General features: G+C 42.2%; 1 protein-coding gene across 1 annotated transcript in view; it reads left to right on the top strand.

Annotated features, from left to right (window-relative positions):
• The first annotated feature begins 211 nt into the window (after positions 1 to 211).
• Positions 212 to 6,000, top strand: part of SSX2IP (synovial sarcoma, X breakpoint 2 interacting protein) — a 32,658-nt gene continuing 26,869 nt past the window's right edge. Inside the window, exon 1 of the mRNA XM_015419390.1 lies at positions 212 to 295. The gene's annotated coding sequence lies outside the window, so the exon portion shown is untranslated. The remainder of the gene's footprint in view (positions 296 to 6,000) is intronic.

Raw genomic sequence — 6,000 nt, 5'->3', positions numbered from 1 at the left:
GCGGTCAGGGCTGCCTGCAACAGGTGGGGGGGGGGGAGAGAGTTCTGGTGGGGGAAAGGACAGCTGCTGCCGCGTCTCCAAGGCCCCCTGTTGAAAGGTCTCCTAGCAACCGAGCGGCCAATAGGGTGCCGCGTGGGGACGTGGGGGGCGGGGAACGCGAGTAATCCCGCGAGGAGCTCGTGGGCAGGGCCAGGTCGGTTGGTTGCGAGCGCGGACGCAGAAAGCGCGGCGGTTAAGCACCGGCGCTGGCGGACCCAGGGAGGACAGGAAAACTCCGCCCCCTCTACAGCAGCAGGTGGGGTGCTCTCGAGGCACACGTGGAAGAGGGCAGGATAAAGTTCTTGGCATGCGTGGGAAATGGGCGCAGCCATTCTCGTGCGTTTTCTGGCTTGGGCAAGAGCAGCCGTTTTGTAGGAGCAGTTTATATCCGTGTGCTGGAGGGGGCTGCGCACCGTTGGGGGCGGTGGGCTGGGCGCCGAATCCTGGGCTGATTGGAAGCAGGCGCCCAGCGTAGTCGGGGGAGGAGCAGCGGGGCAGGCAGGGCAAGGGAAGAGCCGATCTGTGCCACGTGAGGGCGAGGCATTGGGCGAGGGGCGGGGGGAGGCCTGGTGCGGCTGCTTGGCCGCTCCTTGAGCCCCTTTTGGGGGTGGGCGTATCGGCCTCTTCGCCACGCTTGAACGGGATGGGATGACGTAGTGCTGTTTTCGATCTTGCAGCTCCCGTTTTGAAAAGGCTGGATGTGCTTGAGCCGTGGGTTTTTTTTTTTTGGTTTTTTTATAATGAAATAAACGAGACCCGTGTTGATCTGACCAACTTATCGCTGGCACGAATTTATGCCAGATCGTTACTTGTCATGGAGTGCGTGGTGTGTGTGTGTGTGTTATCAATGGGGTATGATTTTAAGGAGCTTCAACCTGTGTCGTACTATGCAGGTTACTTTGATTCGTCCGTAGGTTATCCACACATTGAGAACCGCCAAGACAATTTAACATGATGTGCCCTGCATTACTGTGGCAGCAGCCTGCCTTTATGATAGTAGGTTTCGTAAAGGCTTAAAAGTTTTTTTGTACAACTGATTGTCAACACTATGACTTTTGCTATATTAAGTTTGAGTCCAGTGGCATCTTTAAGACCAACAAAGTTTAATTCTCGGTATAAGCTTTTGTGTGTACCCAGAATTAAACTTTGTTGGTCTTAAAGGTTCCACTGGACTCAAACTTTGTTCTGTTGTTTCAGACCAACACAGCTACCCACCTGAATCAATTTTGTTATATTAGTTATAGTCTCTAGTGCCGCCAGGCGAGATGGCTTTTTTAGTGAATGAACATGAATGACACTAAAGTATTTCATTTGTGTGTGTACCCCAGCAAGTATGCTGATACAGTCCAAGTGGCACCCATGTCAAAACAAAGAGTGGCCACAAGACATTTAAACAAAAGTTTGCATACCCTCTTCTGCTTGGCCCTGTTTAATGTTTGTTCCTCCCCCCCCCCCCCCCCTGGGGGGGGGCGTTCTTTCCTTGAAAAACAAAATTACCTTTAAGATTAGGAACAGAATTGTAAAACTGAACTTCTGTGGCCCCTTCAAACATCCTTTGGAAAATTGTTTTTGTTGCCTCAGGATAATGATTCAGTCTGTGAAGGGGATTACTGTCTAATGAAGGGTTTAAGCTTTTATAAACCCCCTTTGCAGTCTAATCTTAGCAGTGTCATCCCTAGTTATGGGTAGTACATTCTGATGGGCCAGCTCAGTATAGATGCTCACATAAATGCTGATCTTTGAAGTAGGTGTGTACCACTGCAGATTTGGAGTAAGTTACCTATGGCTGACTACTTAGATGATTTGTTTCAGGATGGCAAAATAATCTGAACAATCTTCAGTGTAGTATCTTGTGCTACTGAAGGATAACTTCTCTAGTCAATTAATTTGGTTCCTTCCTGTAGAAGTATGCCGTCTGTATGGTTATCCTGGTCTTATAAAATGGCTTGCCGAAGGAGGTTACAAGGCCACTGTATCTTATCAGTCTTTAGAAAAAAGGGCAAGGCAATCTTGTTCCACAGGCCATTTTGTTGGTCTTTTTATGGTTGTCAGTGACACTGCTACTATTTGTCTCATTTCATAAAGTCTGTTGAATTTGTAAGGTAAAGGTTTCCCTTGCTCGAAAGCCAGTCGAATCCGACTCTAGGGTTGTGGTGCTCATCTCCGTTTCCAAGCCGAAAAGCCAGCGCTGTCCAAAGACATTTCCGTGGTCATGTGGCCAGCATGACTAAACACCAAGGCACACGGAACGCTGTTACCTTCCCACCGAAGCGGTACCTATTTATCTACTTGCAATTTCTTGCTTTCGAACTGCTAGCATATAGTAGCATGTTAAAACTGTCTGGTTTTTAATACAGATATATCTCTTTAATCTGCCTAGGGTCCTTTAGAGAAAAGTGGGGGAAATAGCTTGAAGAAATAAACATTTTAGGCTTTTGAGCTGGTACAGTATATGGTATTGAAAGGCCAACTGTTGTAATGTGATTGCCCTGAAGTGCTGCTGAAAATCTATTTACTTTCTGTCACTAAATTCTGAGAGCAGCAAGAGTAGAATACCTTTCTTTTTAGCAATGTCACAAAGTCAATTGTGTGCTTTTAAAATGAATTATTCTGTAGTTATTTGTTTATTAAACCTGGTTTTCTAGGCCTAGGTAATTTACAACAAAAAAATTTAATATTTGAATAGTATTGCACAAAAATGTTTTTAGCTAAGGTGTCATGGAAGAAATTAAATTGGAAGATTACAAATGGTTTTATTTAAGACTTCACACAGGAATAATTTTTCTGTCATCTTGAACTTCTGGTAACTTCACTGGCAATATGATTCTTTGCATGTTTTCTAGTGGCACACAGGGTGGTTGTGAGGATAAAATGGAGGAGAAGAGAATGATGTAAGCTGCTTTCGGGAGAAAAGGCTGGTTGTAACTGGAGGAAATAAATAAATGATCCCACATTTACGCACTGCTTAACTGTGTTCAATCTCTGTTGTCTCCCAACATTTGTTCCTGATGAAGTCTCATGTACCAACCAGAAAAATATGAGGCAGCTGTTTGAGCCAATCAAGTTCTGTCTTTTGTTTAAAACTTTGATCAAAAATTTCCCCAGGACTCAACAGGGATATTGGTTTCTTATCCCATTACATGTGCTAACTCATTCAGTCCTCACATAGGTATTCTCAACAAGAAGGATTATAAATCCTCTGTATTTTAGTGTATTTCTTTTTCAGAATAGTATATTAGAATACTGAATATAATGCAAGGAATATTGGGATATTTTGTTGACATGACACTGCATCCACCTCATAAAGTGCTGTTAAGTGATCTCCACGCCTGGGAAGTTCACCCTTTGCTTCCCAGAATTAGCAAGGACACCTTTAGACATTTATCTGCTATTTTGACATATTTATTGCTTTACATCTGTTGACCTTATAACCTTAGCTTGTTATTTAGTTCTGACTATAAATAGCTTAAACATCATATTACATGTTAATTTGCTGTTAAGTACCTGTCGATAAGTTTGAACCTTACCTACCATTCTAATGTATTTGAAAAAGTGTGCCTTGCGCACGAAAGCTCATACCTTAAATAAACCTTTGTTGGTCTTAAAGGTGCCACTGGACTCTAAATCTGTACTACATACACAATGGCAGGAGCTCTTAACGTAGGATAAATTTTGTACTACCTAAAAGTATACTTTCCTTCAAACAATATTGGCATGCTCATTGCCAGGTTGGGAAGGGTCTTTGTCTTTTTAGCTATAACCCGTTCTCTTTTCTGGGTCACTTTATGGCAGGGTATATTTGCCTCTGCAGGAGGTGAGGTAATGGGTAGTTAGGATTCTTGATCTACAATCATTTAGAACATAAATCATCCAGGAATTATTTCTACTTTGTCAATTTCACATGGTGACTCTTTCTTCAGGTGGGTGGTATAAACTGATGTTTGCCTACCATGGGGAGCTCACTTCTGTCTTGATGGTAACATATGCTGCATCGTGGGGCTGTGTTCCTAAGAAATAGACACCACATGAAATGGACTTGGCCACATCCAAATGTAACAGTAGAGAGAAAAACACTGTGTTACAGCTTTGCTTGGTGCCAGGGTGTTAACTGGGCCTCCATGGGTGACGCTTCTTGCTTGGGTCCCTGCCCAGAATTCTGCATTCTCTTTTGATTAGTTACAGAGTTCTAGCAATCACAGGTTTCCCCTGTTGTTGGTGGAAAGAATAGATGCGCAAATGCTGTTGAGATCAGTGATGTGGATTTTCTGGGAATCAGTGAACTGGAAAAATTGTCTGATTCAAAGGCAAGTACAAGCCTGGACCATGTTAAACCACGGGGGTTTGTCCATGATTCATATGCCACATTTAGCTCACCTGTAATGTTTGATTTACAGTACAACAGCTCTGACAACTATAGACAACAGAGACTCTGTTTATATATGTGGGGCAAAAAATTTTCCACCCCACATTACCAAGTTGAGATTTAAAGACCAATTTGCCCAGACTTGCTGCTTGTGTTCTGGCTAAATCTGGGGTAACTTTTTCAAGATGGCCATGGTGAATAGATTAGAAGCTTCTCTATCACTTGCTGAACTCAGCCATCAGTATATAATGAGATTTTTGTGTTCTTGTTCTTAAAAACCCACCACATGTCAGATTGGAAATAGTTAAATTAGTGCAGCTGTGAATTATTGATTGATATTGGTTTAGCTGGCCCAAATATGTCTTGGTTTTACTCATTTCAGGTAAAATTGAACAAAGTATGTAATTTTGCCTTTGGAGAGTCTGCCAGAGTATGTCATTCTGCTGTTGGTCTTAGCAAGTCTTGATAGCCAAGAATGTAGGATAGACTGAAAGATGTCTGGAAGAAAAAGGAAGTGGGAATGTCAACCACTGGTGGCAGGGAACTTTATAACAGATAAAGATTTAGTTGAACTAAGCCATAGCCTACCAAAGCTCATGAATTCCATAAAGAATAGAATACTTTCTTAGATAGTACAGGACTCTTTCAGAATACCTGAATAGCAAAATTAAACTGTAAACAGGTACAGTCTTTCCCCCAAGGAACTAGAGTTCAGTAAGGTGACTAGGATCTCTGATAAAAAGAATTGTCAGGACCTCACTGAACTACTGTTCCTCAATTTTTTTGATTGGTTGTTGGGGAAAAAACCACATCCCATTAATCACCGTACAGCCATGTTCTCTCACTATTTGCACTGTGCTAGAAATTCAGAGATAGTTTGAAAGCTCAACCTATGCCAGGTTTCTCTGTTGGAAGTACTGATTGAATTGGTCCTCCAGGTGATAGTGAGATCCATTTTTGACATCACATATTTTAAATAGTAAGATGTCTAGTACCAGGGTGAGGGATCCTTTCAATTTTGGATAGCGTAAAATATTTTTAAAACTGTGTAGTAAAAACCTGTATTGCCAAGGTATTTGTATGATATGTTGACCCTTCCATAAACAGTAGGTTGGATCCAAAGCATCACTAGTGGAGAGAAAGTCCTTCATCCTGCTGCAGCCTTTTGAAATTCTCCAGGGGTGGGGGACAAATAGGGATTCCACAGTGGAAGGGACTAATTGACAAAAACCAGCTTCTCCTGTGCCCAGCGGAAGTGCCAGGGTGCCAGTATAACTGCTGCTTTGTATCCAAGCTGTTAGTAGCAGTTCAATTTATTATACTACGATCCACAACCAGATCCAATTAACAAAAACAAACCTTATTCAGGTATACAAATATAGACGCTAAAAACTCTGGTTAAAATATAGAAATAAAAAAATTAACAAAAAACTAAATAAAATAACAGCATCATAGATTACCAATTTTTAAGATTCAAGGAGTTTAAAAGGACCATGAGCTGTATAGTAGACCTCCTGAAGGAAACTAAGACCGATTTCCCACAAGCTGTTGCTCCACCCTTGCTCTTCCCTTTACCCCAATCGTATGTGTCAATTTCC

Source organism: Gekko japonicus, unplaced genomic scaffold (assembly GCF_001447785.1).
Source record: "Gekko japonicus isolate JY-2015 unplaced genomic scaffold, Gekko_japonicus_V1.1 scaffold494, whole genome shotgun sequence".
Taxonomy (NCBI): Eukaryota; Metazoa; Chordata; class Lepidosauria; order Squamata; family Gekkonidae; genus Gekko; species Gekko japonicus.
Note: the sequence above shows the minus strand (reverse complement) of the source record. Positions and strands in the feature narration are given on the sequence as shown.